The 15,204-nt window shown below is 39.8% G+C and overlaps 1 protein-coding gene and 1 long non-coding RNA gene across 3 annotated transcripts in view; one reads left to right on the top strand and one right to left on the bottom strand.

Annotated features, from left to right (window-relative positions):
• The window catches only part of WT1 (WT1 transcription factor), a 340,397-nt gene that overhangs the window by 241,454 nt on the left and 83,739 nt on the right, over window positions 1–15,204 (bottom strand). The window lies entirely within an intron of this gene.
• LOC134164502 (uncharacterized) overlaps window positions 1–15,204 on the top strand; it is a 32,177-nt gene that overhangs the window by 5,946 nt on the left and 11,027 nt on the right. The window contains exons 3-4 of one of the 2 annotated variants that reach the window (XR_009965169.1): window positions 1,972–2,130; window positions 5,309–5,459. This is a non-coding gene — a long non-coding RNA (uncharacterized LOC134164502). The remainder of the gene's footprint in view (window positions 1–1,971; window positions 2,131–5,308; window positions 5,460–15,204) is intronic. The other variant, XR_009965168.1, reaches the window with a different exon arrangement.

Here is a 15,204-nt window from a genome sequence, read left to right as displayed (position 1 = left end):
ATACAACCGAAGGAACAGGTTCCTTGAACAAGCAATTTTACATTGCCATTCTTGAAAGTCAGACTGGACTTGAACAGTTGGGAAAAAAGCAGGAATTACTTGAATGCAGACATTATAAAACTGGGAGTTAATAATTAATTTTAAACAGACTTTCTGGTGGAGACAGTAAGATCTTGCTAACTTATGTTTGACATTCTCATAGCCTGAGTGGTAGTGAGTGACACTGCTGTTAGGAAACCAGCACTGAGGACGCAGTGCACAGTTAAATCACATCCGTGATGTGTGTGAGGGAGTGGTCTAGTGCTTGGCCTGTAGAAAGGACAGTTGCCATGAAGGAAGATACTATTTACATTTCAGAAGCCTGTGTATTTCTTACAAAAATAAACACCATCAGCATTATCTGATGCCAATTCCACAGTATACACAGTGATTCAGCCCCTGATTACAGCAAAGTTTTTAGGATCCATACTTCCATCCATTGAAAAAGTGCAAATACTCAGACTTCAGGGAAGTCAAAGTATTGTGCTTCTAAAGGATATTGTGCTGAGCATATTGTTCATTTCTTGATTCTATAAGATCTCCCTTGTTGAAGCCACTCAACATTGCGCCAGGATTTCCAGTCTACCAGTGAAGTTCAGAGCTGTTATCCCAGCAGTCTGTTCTGGCTTGCTATGTGACATAGAAAATATTTCTAGTAACTGATTAGCAATAGATTGTTTTTATAACAGTGTGTTCCTGTACACATGCCCTCCTCCAATACCCTTTCCCTATTCCCAGGACAGAGACACCAACTCAGTAGTCACAGACTACTATATTACATCAGAGAGCCTCATTAAATCACTCCAGACACAATTATCTTTTGTATCCATCAAACCATGAAAGGTTACCTGAGTTACTAAAAAATTCCAGGCTTGTCTTCCTAATAAACAACAGTATAGTGATTAATTGCCAAAAGAATCTGGTGCTTTAGGAATAGCTTTTATTTGGAAAGTTTAACATGCTCATTCACCAGACAACTGAACTCTCCACTTCTCACTTTCTCAGGTCACCTGCAAGTACTAAAGATTTATGTGAGCAAGAAATATTGTTACTTTTTAACATGGTGATGTTTTTTTAAGCAACATATTTCAGATAGAGATTTAGCCCCATGATGCATACAAAGAAAAAGACTTTGCCTTGAGAGGATTTGGTATGAACTGGGTCACAAAGGCAATTAAAAGTCTTAAACCAGATGTATTATGTCTGTTCTATCCTTTTCATTTGTGTCAACGGGTGAAATCATTGCATGGTACGCCCTGGTTCATTTTGTCATTCTAAAGCTGGAAATGATGTAAACAAAAAAGCAGATTTCTTTTTTTATATAGTATTGTGAAAGATACTAATTTTATTCCACTAAAATCAATTATAAATTTGAAGCTGAAAATGCATGTGTGTTTTTAAACATTCTGATTCTATAAAGTACATTCCATAGTCTGGATTCACTTTAATTGTGATTAATTTGCTTTCTTCTATATCCCATAGTATATATGCACAGGACAAAAACACACATAAATAAGTCACACTATTAACACAGTGTTTTCATTCACCTGTGGAATCCTGCATAAGAATTATTTTTTTTATTTTAAGTGCACATTTTAACTTTCACACGATTGAGCTGGGCTTCCAATACACTTTCTGCTTCTAGGGAAGATCAGTTTAAACACAGTGAAGTAAATCATGTGTGTTATTGCTCAGTACGGAGTTACTCAAGTTAATTATATTTCTGTTGGTTTTGGCTAACAAGTAATGCTACAATATTTACTTTAATAAGCTGAAGTAAGCTCTGAGCCTCTTTAAAATAATACTCATAGCGTGCAAAAACTGTAAACACCGCAGAATGAGGGTTCCACTTGCAAATTGGTTCATTACTTATTTGCCAATCTTTATGCAAATGGGGGAGGACTTGCTACTCTCTGTAAGGTGTCTTTATAGGTAACTGCTGGGAAAACTTTTGCAAGAACTCAGTAGCACTGAGCAACTGGTGTGGTGATATCGTTCCTGAACAAATGCCATCTTTGAGAGCCCACCCACTGTGGGACAGTAAGTCTCTTTGGCCTCTTTGCTACCTAATAGAGTGAAGATCAGAACCTAGTAAGTTAATAAAACTGACTAGCTTACATGTCCCCTTCTCTGCTCTGGTCCCAAACAGCTATTATGCCTGGCTGCCTAGGAGATCTCCAGAAATACAGGGTGCTGTGGCACAGAGGCATTACCCTTATTCCTTCAGGTTTCCTATATTCCCTGTGATCCCAGTCTCTATGGCAGAACTAATAAAAATGGGTAGAGATACACATGACTGCATGTGAAGAAGTTCATTTTCATTAACCGTCTGGTTCTTTTTTCAGCTTGCTTTGTTTTGGTCATATCTGTGCTCTCGTCTTCACCTATGGGGCTTTCAGACTCACGCCTGACACAGTTATTTGCACTTTTCAGGGAGCAAAATGCCATATGTCATCCCTAAATAGCTTACTTTCTATAGCCAGATAGAAATGTGCCTCTAATTTGTTTTATACTGCCAATACTTTTTGTGAGAGGAAATTGTTGGGGCACTGGAAGTTATCTATTTTCCAATAGATTTTATTAGGTTATTTCCTGTTTTTCTTCCTATTCCTTTGCTCTGTCTAATTTGGCAGATTGATTTTCTTCTTGCACTTTCCTTCCTTTTAGTTCTCCCAGTTCTACTCACCATCTCCTTGTCCAAACTTCTGGACATCAGCTGAATGTTAGAAAGTAGAGCTGGCCAAGGATTTCAACATTTAAAAGGTTGATAAAGCTTTTCAGGTAATTCAAACTCTTGGGCTTGCCATTAGAGTTAACTCCAAATCTAGAAAACTGTCGTTTCCTCTCTGATTTTTTTTTTTCATATCTACCTATCTATCTATCTATTTCCGCTTTCAATTTATTTTGCCTTTCAGTTTATTTCCCCCAAACTTATGTTAGCCCCTGCTTTATCTTGTTCCCATTCCCACTGAAGACAGCTACACTGTCCCGATTCTTCTACTTTCTATATTAGGTATGGGCATTTTCCAAAGACCCAGGTGCCTCAGTAGTTTTTCAGCAGTTAGGCTGAGACTGGTAGAGCGTAAAAGATGTGGGAAATAATATTCCTCGTACCACCTGATGAGTGTTGGGCAAAACAGGACATTTGTTTGGGGTTGCATAAGTTTACCTGGCTTAAAACCTTTACTGCTGAACACATTCACCTGCCTTCTCTGCTAATTTCAGTGAAGTATAATTATATTAAAAACATTTACTTACAGGTGAGTACAGTATTCAGCTTTGGCCTCCAGCTCCATCTCTGTTCTGTATTGCTGATTTTATTGTTGTGTTAGGAAGGTAACATTGTTCATTGCATGATAAAAATTAACTATGTTTCTCTGGAGCTGGTACCAGCTCACGCGTTTCTAGTAAAATACTCTATGCTTCAGGAAACGAGTCCCTCTAAAGTTATGTGCTCTTCTAGATTCAGATAAATCGAACAATATTAGACGCATCTATAGCTTGGGAAAAGAGATCATTACATTCAATTCTCAGAGAAATAGCTGCAAGGGATCTTGGGCTTATTCAGGCTAGCCAAAAGCCATAGTCAGCACAGCAGAAATTCCAAAATTTGACATATTTAAGCTATTAACTTGAACTGCCAAATAGTCTTTAGACATATTATTACAGACCTCTGAAGTGGAATTGCTCAGTGATTAGTTTTACTCATCAGCTGCATCAACACATGTTCAAGGAAGGCAGGAATGTTGGGTTATTCCTGCAGCTATGATTTTTCATGAAAAAAATAAAAAAGGATTTGTATTTATTTTTAACAAAGACATTACTCACAGTTCTTGAAAATAAAACTATAACAGAACACTGCTGATTTACCTCAATAGCTCGTAAAACTATTGGAGAAGAGAGACCTTACAAAATATTGTCATTACAAAACCCAAATGAGAAAAACTCATTTGTTTTAGTTACACATTTAGCAGTGACTGTGTGCAACACATCAAAACTGGAGAGGGAAACTCCTAACATTGCTTTCCTAATCAGTTTCTAAAGTGTTATCTAGGTTTCAGCATTTGTTAACTAAGCACAAATTTGATAGCACTGAAGGGGAAGCAATACACTCAAAAGATATTACAGAGACAAGAATATGCTGATACTAAAGGCAGTGAAAAAATATTTTTTATGCCAAGAGAGAAAAAAGCTTGGGGTATGACCTGGAAATTTGAACAGTTGAAGAACAAGGGTTCAGCATTTTTTATTTTTCTTTTTTGGCACACTCTGTTTGCTCCAATTTACAGCTCATGCATTTGGACACAGATTCAACTGTCTCCTGTATCCAAGGATAATGACCTACCGCTCCAGTGATTTAGCAAACCTCAACTCTGTGCAGCCACTCAATCAGCGATGGGCTAATCCCTTAATGGCCATTTGTGTCTTTCCAATGCATCCTAAGGAGTTCTGCAACACTCCAATTCTGCTGCACAGAATTATGTGCACTTCTTCCACCCTTGTTATCTTATCAGGTAGCTAATTCCCACAAATGATCATGCAGTCTCAAGTTTAAGATGAAATTGCAATTGAATCATAAATTTGTCACTCTCCAGACAGCTGCTAAGTCAGTAAAAACTTGATCAAGTGGGGATTAGACACTGGATTGAACAACTAAGACCTGTGAGTGCATCTGGCCCTTTGACAGAGACATGTTTATTGATAAAAAAATAGTTTATGTAGAGGTTTAAAATATTAATTCTTAAGTGGGGCATAATCCTTTATCTAGTATATTGTGACACAGAGCTAACTATCCCACCAATGTCTTGCTCTGCTCAATCAACTAGTTAAACAGGATTAATCTTTTGAAATAATGATGACTGTGAGCCTTTATAAATTACCAGAGCAGAGTGCAACGAGGGATGTAATATACAAAAATTGTTTGCTTCAGAGGGAGGTTTTTTCATGTAAAGGGAAACAGCCTTTCAGACCATCAGTTATGTTTTTATTAAAATGTTCATATACATTAAGCAATATATTTCCTACACAAGAAAATTATGTTCCCTGCAGAGAACTGGCATATAAAAACATCTCCTAGCCCTATTCTGAAAAAAATTAAGGCACAATGGGATAATGGGATACTATCTTGTGGTGCTCATTACATAATGGAAATAAATAAAGGAGATAAGCACTTCCCTCAAGTTAGTGACCCATATCCAAAGTTTTCTGTAGTAGAGATTTCTCCCATTGTATCACATATCTATGTTTTACCATGATCTATTTTTGTTAGTTTATTGCAGGAAACAGTAGATCTCTGACAAGTGAAACATTACTGTTCCATGGGTGTTAATTTTGCATCTTTCATATTTTGAACATTGAGATAGTTTCTTAACTACAGGTGTAGATGGACTGAGATCCTGGCTACTTTTATAATTCTTCAGGTATGAAGTTTTCATTGTATTAACAACCAGGTGTGAAGAATTCAGCATAGACTATAAGCCTCATTTCAGGCACATCACTAACAGCAGCAATTTCTGTTCATCTTTGTTCTGACTGAGGTTTCAACTAGTAAACTCAAACTAAGTGATTTAAGATATAATTCACTAACGATACCATGAGTGAGTACAGTCTTGTTACCTGACAGATTCAGCACCCATCAGGTCTGTAGTAGGTCATTACTGGCCAACCTCATCCAGTGCCACCAGTATCAGTGTTTCTGATTTATCTGGTGTAATGATAAAAAAAAAACAAAGAAACCCAAAAGCAGCATTACTGGATCTGCAGATAAAAATGTGATTTGCTTGCCTGATGAAAATCTCCATGTTGTACTTGCTTGTTATGAAAAACATTCACCGGGATTACATCAGGCAAAGGAGAAAATTGAATTTGTGTTTCCTGCAGCCCAAATGCTCTTATTCCACAGTGCTGAGTACAAGACTTCTTTTTTAGGCAGATCTGTACTCTTCAACCCCTTTGCTTTTCTCACAAGATACTGAAATGAAACATTCCAGTTGCGGTTTGAGAGAAACACATTCAAGTTGCCTTCACAGTTTTCAGCATCTTATTTCCACAAAAAAAGACCCAAAAGATTAAATGTAAACATGGCCCAATGACATTGAAATCTGGGACAGATACCTAAGTTTAGCTGCCCATATGAAAAATCAATTCATATTTTTAATTAACTTAGCAGTGTGCCTTATACTGCAATATTTCAGAGTTCAAAGCCACATCAACATAATCAGAATGGGTTAACTCCACACAAGAAACCAAGATGAACTCACATTATGGAGAAAATTAGTATGTCCCGATAGTAACATAGCAGTGATATTTTTTACTTGCACAGCTATGCCGAGCAGCACCAAATGCAATATCACATGCAATTTACAATCATCATAACATTTAGCTGTGTTAAGTGTTCACAAAGCTCAGCTGGAAAGAAAGGTATACATAATTTTGACAGTGCATAATTACCTTCTGTGTCTTAAAAACACTCTTTATCCACCACTTGTTACCAACTCTGTGACTAGTGCAGACTTAAGTAAAGCGTAGAAACAAAACCATGGTTGAAAACGTTCTCATGGAACAGTTTAGTCAGGCAAGTACTTTTACCTGTAGTATAATTATTGGCTGGATTTAGCACAGGGATATGGTGGAAAACTTCAAGTCTAGACTAACCACCTTCTGGGTTTTGAGCAGAAAAGACCAAGAGAGAACCTGCCATTCCACAGACACATTTCTGCAACCCATCTGGCACAAGGAAACCTCAAACTCTGATTTCAGTGGCTCACCTATGTAAGCCAAAATTACACCCTCAAAGATACCTTTTGCAGAATTCCTGAAGTGCTTCATTCACACCCAGCTACAGCCTACAGCACACAGAAGGGGAAAGTTTAGTCGCTGTTTAGTCAAAGATAACCACTGCCATAGGCAATGGTGTGCAGAGGTGGCCAAGCCCCTCGGGACTGCTCCTTATCTGGACAATGCTCACTGCAGCATTAACACTGGCTGGTTGGTTAGGTGGGTGTTTGGGGCCAGGACACACACACCTGCTGAAGCTGGAATATTTAAATTCCTATTCACTACGGTATATTCTTTCTCAGTATCACACCCTATGTTCTTTGTCAAATCACAGCTGAAGGGCCTCTTACTCAAGGAACACAGCCCAAATTCTTCTGACAACCAGGTTGGATTACGGTGATTCACTTCATGAATCAGACAGAACATGCCCTACGTTAGCCGTTGCCTTCCATGCTGCTCAGAAGCATAATTTTGTAAATATTCTAAATTCTCATGGGTCACAGTCATTTCATTTTGCCCTTGCCTGTGGCTGATTAATGCAAATCAAATTTCATACCAGTCAGCTCAAGCAATCTGCACATTGTACAGAAATCAGCATTTCAACTAGAAGGCACAATAGTTTTCACCAGTTACTAATGTTCTCAGAAAAGGTCAGAATTCTAAATGCACTGATATAAAAGAGAAAAATTAAACCATTCAATCCCAATAATCTTTGATTTAAAAATGCAATTGAAAAATCCAGCAGGGTAACTTGAGATTTTTTTTCTGAGTTTACTATATTTTTAGGGTATTTTTTTATATTTAAAATGTAAAACAACAGCCCTGCTTTTAAAGATGGATCTCTGCAAAAAGAGCCAGGAATGTACTAAATATTTCCAGCAAATGGCCAAGTTAAATAATGCACAATGACAAAATTTCCCCTGACTACAGTGTTACACAATTCATGATTATTCTCTATATTGCTCCTGAAGTGAGTTCATGTTTGGGGCCAGTATTTCAACTGAGTCTCAAGATTAGCTCACTCCTACCTTCTATTAAAGTAATTAAATCTCTGAAACTAAATGCTCATTCTACACAAAGAGGGGAAATTAAACAAAATAAAAGCTAAAACCCATCAAAGCAGCTGCCTTAGGTTTCCTTGTCACCTGCATTTTCATTCTACTTACACAGAAGTGCTGGAATCCACCTGAACTACACGATACACAGAATATAATCCCAATACATAGACCTTCCTGTACTCTTGTTATCAATGTGACAGAACACCCTCCAACTGTATAACTAGGATAATAAATTTGGAATAAACTGTGGGTTTTGAACCTAACCTAGCAATTTTTGGTCAGGTAAAAGTCTTACTCATATTAGCTTCAGGACCATGGGGCTTTTCTAACTAAGAGTCTAATACTGCAGATTCAGCAGAGGCTCATACTATTAGAAGTGCACTACTTTATATTACATTTACTAACAAGGGAGATTAATGTTTTAACTGGGTGGTCTCAAAATTCATTGTTTATTGTGACATTCAGAGTCTTTAGTATTTTTTGGTTCCCTGTAGTACCCAGTTTCAATAAATATTCTGGTGCCATTACCTTACATTGCATAAGTCTCTACCGAACAAAACATTACAAGATGTAATCTCTTAAAAAGGGCAATATACATTTTGTTGAGGACATCCCCCAAGAAATGTTTGGGGCCAATTCCATATTTTGTATGATTTGGATGTCTCGCCCATTCAAAACACGAAGCAGGTCAAAGGAAAAAATGTGAAGTCTAGAGGCTCTTCACTAAGAAAAACTCACATCATTTTTTTCTTTGCCATTCTTTAATGAAGAATTTTAACTCTTGTATGCTCAAGAAAATACCTGTTCTCTAGGCAAATGCTATCTGTCTATCTATGAGGTTTTAAGCGTTGTGGTTCTAAAGCAAGTACCTCTGAACAGCCAAATAACACTACCAAGGTATCAGCTGCTTCATGTTTGTCATTGTGGATATGGAATATCCTCCTGTTAGCTGGCTGTCATTAATTTAGACCATAATAAAATGCTTGGCTAGGTGATCTGTGACTGAAATGAAGGGAGCCTGGGGCCTTTGGTCCAGTTTCTAGCAGCTGTGCTCTCCACATGTGAGGCTGTGAAGCATGAAAACCAAAGACTGGGAGAGCAGGAGGAGGAACCTGCTGCCTCTCCACAGGATGCGAGTCCAGGACTCTCCAGTTTGGATCTGAAGAACAATGATAAAGGCCTGGTGTGAAAAATATACAGCTACGACCTAGTCTGTCTGTGTTGCATAGCTAAAAGCAAGGGTCTACCACTTGGGTAAGGAGTATTTCCCCATCTCATATTCATTTTTTGCCTTTAATAGTTAATGATTTGTAAAGGAGAAAATGGGAATGTCTTCAGTGTTTGATTCAGCTTTAGAAAAAGAAAAGGAATATTCTGAAAGATTTAATTACTGGATGTGTGTGGTAGATGAGAACTAAAGGGTTAAAAAAACTAATGGTAGGCAGCCATCAAGCAGCAGAGAGTAGCAAACATACTGGACACAAACAGGTGATAAAAGGCACTAAGAGAGATGACAAAATTAAGAAAATAAAGAACACTGTTATAAAGATTTATAGATCAGCTAAAGCAGAGCAAAATAAATGATAACAAACACTGACAAAAAAAGAAACAGGGCATCAGCCATATAAACATGCAGGAAACTTCAATGCTTCTGTATAGTACTATGACACTGCTTTGTTTACACCAGCATTGACCTTTTGCTCCCAAAGAAGTTTATTAACCATCTTGCTCTTTCTTTGTGTTGCTTTACGCATCAAGAGAAAGTTGTACAGGGTTGATTCTGATGAATGGCTTTTTCACAAAGTCAAGTTATCCTTGACTAGACGCAGATGGCCTAGTAAAAAATGAATGCTGCCAGCAGACATTGTCTTTATCAGTAGAAAAAGTTCAACAGGGACTAGACTTCCTCATCTCTGGCCAGAGAAACCCAGCCTTCTGTTTCAGCACCATATCACATATTGTCCTAATGAATTCTTGTAACACACTGCAGCCCAGATAAATATGCTTATATTAATGTTTTTTGGCAGTCTGGGGCATGGTACAGAATTGACACAAGTGTTTGGATTCTGCCTGTAGCAGACACTAGGAATTTATACAGCTTAGAAATATTAAGCTGTTGTTAGGTTGTTTGTACTGTGTGATAATCTTCAGTATTGGGAACTGCAGCTCATCCCCTTCAGACTGGATTCACAAAGGGGAAGCCTGCAGCAAGGCACACTGAAGTCTGGCAGCTCTTAGCAGGCTGAGGAAGTGGCTCCACCAGTAGAGGGTTTCATTCATTCCACAGCAGTACCAAAGCTAATTTGAGATTTGTAATTCAGACAGTCCAGAGGACATTCACCAGGGCAATACTCACTGCAGACAATTCAAATCCTGCTGCCATGTGACCTTTCCTTTCTTTGATTCTCTTTTAATTCTTCCTTCTAATACCAGAAACACGCATCTCCATAGTTCTGAGGTAACAGAATAGTGAGTGATTTAAAGCACACCTTTCCCCAGCAGTGTCCAAGGCAACCTGAAGGACAGCAAGTGCTTGGCCTTTGAAGAATGCCCCAGGCTACCAGATGTTTAAAACTCTGGTTCTCAATAGCTCCCCAATCCACTTGGATAAATGCTGCAATTGCAATAACAGCACAATACCATACTCAGGCTACTGAACTGTATCTGAAGTCATGTTACATGACAGTCTTCAGCTCTGACTGCTGCTTTGTAAGTCCTGTAACTTTCTGTTGCAGGTTAGGCAATTCCTCCAGCAGTGGCTTGGCCTGAGGTGCAGCAGTCGCACAAGTGAGCAAACCCTCCAGGCCAAGCCGTCTAGTGGCTGAGAGCAAAACAACTCTCCTGCTCTAAATGTGGGTCTTTGTTGGGCTGGGGTAGATAAAAACCTCTTTATTTGCCTTTACAATGTACTTCTACTGTGCAGCTAGACCGATAACTTCACCTAAAAACCTCAGCAATATGGTTAAAAATGTCAGAGACCTTCCTGGGAGGAAACACTGAGCAGACATGATTATTGTGCGAGTACAGTACGTGTGCAAGGACATGCTGTTTCCCAAAAAACTCCTGGGAAGGACTTTTTTCCAGGCAGTGAGGATACTTTTTCTTTTTTTTTTTTTTTTTGGTAGATGTTTTTCAGCATTTTATTCAAATGAATGGCAGTTATGGGGCATGACTCAGATGAGAATAAGGCATAAAAAGTACCAGCCTGAGAGTAAACACAGTTCTAGTTCTTTCCCGCACCTCCATAATAAGGTGCCTCAGAGCCCTGGGGTTTTTTATAATCCCCTTGTGCCAAAAGGGCTTCTTTCATTGCTGGGGAACGGCAACTAGTTTTATATTAGACTTACCTAGTCATTGAAGCCAGGATGATCAGCCAGGTCTTTCCATTCTCATTTGCAGATTAGGATGTTGGTTCTGCCCGAGTTCATCAGAACATAACTAGCCTGTTTCACATATTAAATCATATTAAATCATATTTCATGCTATTAAATCATATTAATACCTATGGAGTTGGCATTTAGTCATTAGGAACGGGAAAGCCCTGCTGGGGACTAGACTTTCTCATTTGAGACTTTCAGTGCCTTTATACACTTGGTCTTTTAAACCCTCACCTGTGGCTGGCAACTTATTCAGGGCAGAGTATTCCTGGTATTCGTGGTTTCTACAGCACCTAGCACAAGAGCTGTCCAAATTATGTGTTTTAGAGGACAGGAGAATACATCCTTTCACACCGTCCTCACTGCTCAGAGCCCTTTGAGGCATCACATCAAACTTTTTTAGCAGCAGAAGCTGGTGTTTGTGTTTGGATTGCAATCTTACATAGAAAACAGGAGTTTGTGTATCTAATGCGCTGGCTTGCTTCCAGTGGCCATGCTGGCCTTGGTTCCCTCACCACCACCATCTAACAGCCTTACTGGGCCAGTGGAACCACACCTGCTTGTCAGGGCAGAGATGGGAAAACCAAGCACTTAAAACCAGGCTTCTTCATGCCACTGTTTGAAGCCACGGAAGTTCTGCCAGCTTTTCCTATAGGAATCAAGCTATGTTGACATCATGAAAGTATTCAAAGCTTCCTACAAACAGAGAACAACATAACCTTTGTATATATTGTCTTTGCTTCATTTGACTCATATTCTACCCAAACTTTTCTTTCCCATATTACAAGCAGTCTTAAAAAAAAAAAAATACACAAAACAAATAAACAAAACAACCCAAAGTTTCTTTCCTTTCTGTTTTTTCTTCTGGTGTTTCTGTGCTTTCCGCTGGTAACTTGCAAGAAGACAAGCTGCTTGGGTGGAAGTTCTTCAAAAACCTGACTTTTAGCAAGTCTGGCAGGCATCTCACCTGTGAAACCAAGGGTAACTTTTGGGAGCAGCACAGTGAGAGCACACCCACTGCTGTCTGCCAGCCTCACCTTCCCCTCAGACTGCTCTGGCAGTTGCCCCTCATCCCTTGCAGGAGGCTGCCGACAGCCGAGTAATTCTCTGCAAGCGCCAAGAGCCGCTCTGCTCCTCTGCTGAGCACCGGGACTCAGAGTACTCTCTGAGGCTATTGGCCCACCACTGTCCTCCAGGTTTATCTCAGCTCTACCCCCGGTTTTGTCACTGTATCCTTCAATCCCCTCTCTCCCCATAAAAGTGTCTATCTGTCTCTTAAACTCACTTTACCATTTGCTTCTTTGACCTCACTTGGCAACTTATCCTTGTGTTTATTATTTGAGGTGAAACAGTTCTGGCTACATTCCTGGTTTTACTCTTAATTGTCTAATTTTTAGTACGGTGTCAGTGAGGTTGGGATTTGGGTTTGGGCTTTTTTTAACTCATCGCTCTTCTCTTTCATTAGGCTCCTCTGTGTCACCAGGATTTCCAATAACTAAAAGAATCCAAATGAATCTTTTATTGAATCTTCCCAAATATTGCAGCTGGGATTTCTCGTCCATTAGTGCCATTCTGAACTACATACACTGCCTTTAATTACTTTGTTATTAATTGGAGGGGAGGGAGAGGGAAGGAGGATTTTCCCCAAGGAAGGAAGAGTTCCCCACCTAAAAAACTGAGTGACTCCCCCTGCCCATACTTATCCCATGGGGAAGGTACAAACAAGGCTTGAGTGGGACTGAGCAGCAGAACTTTTTCTTGCCCTCTGGCAGTAGCAAACATGTGCCTGCTGGTTGCCTTTTTGTACCTACCTCATGTCCAGGTGGCTCTAAGGTGTGGGGCTGCAGGCACCTTCCCAAAGCCCCTCAATTCATGCCAGAGCCTTGTCGGACTTTTGGACAAGGTCACCATATTGGATTTGCTGTCAGGTCACACTGATAACGGGAAAAGACTGCATGACAAGGTTTTCCCAGTTCCTGTCTGGGGAAAGGGAAGGAGGAAGAAACACTGGTTTAAGTCACCTACCTGCACCTTCAGGAACTGTTCCCAGCCTCTGTAAGGCTGGTTGGTGGCACAGTGAAATGAATCCTACTGACATCCTGAAATAGATAGGCTTGGCTGGAGTGGCTCCTAAAATGAACAGTTCACCTAACCCACCATGGAAAGAGAAGGAAAGAGCTATATCTTTGCAAGTCCCCCCTTTCCTTACAGGAACCTGAAGGATGAACTAGCTCCAGGTTGGGTGCCTAACTGCAGCAAGATAACACCTTTGTGCCTTCTCTGAGGTCAGTACAGTCTGTACCCTTAAAGAACCTCACATGCACCAGCAGCAGAGCACATGGTTACCATTCAGACACGTTAGCTCACGTTTTCCCAAAGCAGAAGGGACACTGCTGCATTCACCTGCCTTAAAATAATTGGTGCAGGTAAACCCCTGAATCCCAGCTGACACCACCAGAGAGAGAAGAAACCACATTCCCTTTCCAACCCAACACATCTTGTACACCACAAAGAAAAAGTAGATAGAATTAACATTCTCCATCCTGGGGGGCTGTGAAAGCTACAGGACAGGAGTAGCATGCCTATCATGATACAATATTAACCATCAGCCAAAATAACATTTTCAGCTTAAGAACAGAGGGCAGAGCTATAAAAAATTTGCTCAATTAATTGCGGGACTGAAAATTTTCCAGAGAGCTAAGGGTACGTGTAAGATACAACAGAGCACAGCCCCCTCATCTTTCATATGGAGGTCAAGCTCACAGAAACTCAGCCTGCTTGCTGCAAAATGAGGTATTGCAGGCTGCAAGAACCAGTGTCTGGGGGCTGCTTCTGAGAAATTCATGGAGTAAAGCATTGCCATAAAGGTGGCTTACCTTGCTGATAGAAATCCTGAAAACCAGGAGATGAAAGGAAAACACATAAAGTGTCTCCCATGACAAAGGCTGTAAAATAACTAGGAATAAAAATAATATCTAATAAGAAGCATTTCACACTGTCCTCACTGTACGCGGTGGGGTGGGGGATGTGACAGTCATGAACTAGTGGCATAGCAGTAAATGCATTCATTGAAAAAGTGGCGACAGCAGCTACAAAAGGACAAGCTCTGTCACTCATCAGCCCCTGCTTTGTTTCTGGTAGCCACCTACTTTTTTGCTTTTGGCACACGACTCACCAAGCAGCAAACCCCTGGCTGTAGTTATTTACATGTCACTGGAAGTGCGGCCATGCTGCAGTGAAGTTCTGGTTGGAGTTCACAGGAAATAGTTTTATTTACGTTTGACTAATGCAGACACAATGGGAGGCTGCTTTTTCTTTTTTTTGGCTTTCAGTACAAGCACTCATGGCAGCTCCCTGGTTTGGGTGCAGGCTGAAAAACAGACTGTTTTGTAGCTGTTGCAGACTGCTGCTGGGTAAATCAGAGGACGTTGTTATTGCGACTGAACTTTCTCTGAAGAAAGCAAGAGGAGTTGCTTCATTTTTTAATTCTGTGTAGTTTTATGTACACCGTTCGCTCCAAATATTTGATGTTTGCCCCACTTGTTATGAGTTTCTCCAGAGAGATGCTGTCTTTTGGCAGCCAAAGATAAAGCTGACTGATACAAATGAGTCACAGTACCCCAACAGTAATTACTGTTAATTAACAGTGATGCAATACCCATGCGAAAAAGAGGACTTGAAGAATTAACTGTTGAGTTTTCTTGATGATGCAGCTGCACTTTAAGATAGAAAGCTCAACCCATCATAGAACTCCATTGTGTACATTAGAGAAAAGAGCTTGGCAAGATACATTAAAGATTTTTGCTAAAGAGATACAAATATTTTGCAAGGTCAGAGGGCACTGAGGCAGGCTGTACTTACTTCCAAAGGAAAGCAGGCAGTATGACAAAGAAACAGTAATATTTTTTTATCTGCATTTTCACACTTCATCATCTCAGAGAGACTGTCTTTTT

Source organism: Pezoporus occidentalis, unplaced genomic scaffold (genome assembly GCF_034315485.1).
Source record: "Pezoporus occidentalis ecotype Australia unplaced genomic scaffold, CSIRO_AGI_Poc_V1 ctg22, whole genome shotgun sequence".
NCBI classification, from domain to species: Eukaryota; Metazoa; Chordata; class Aves; order Psittaciformes; family Psittacidae; genus Pezoporus; species Pezoporus occidentalis.
The sequence above is the reverse complement of the archived record's forward strand: the minus strand, read 5'-3'. Positions and strand labels throughout refer to the sequence as shown.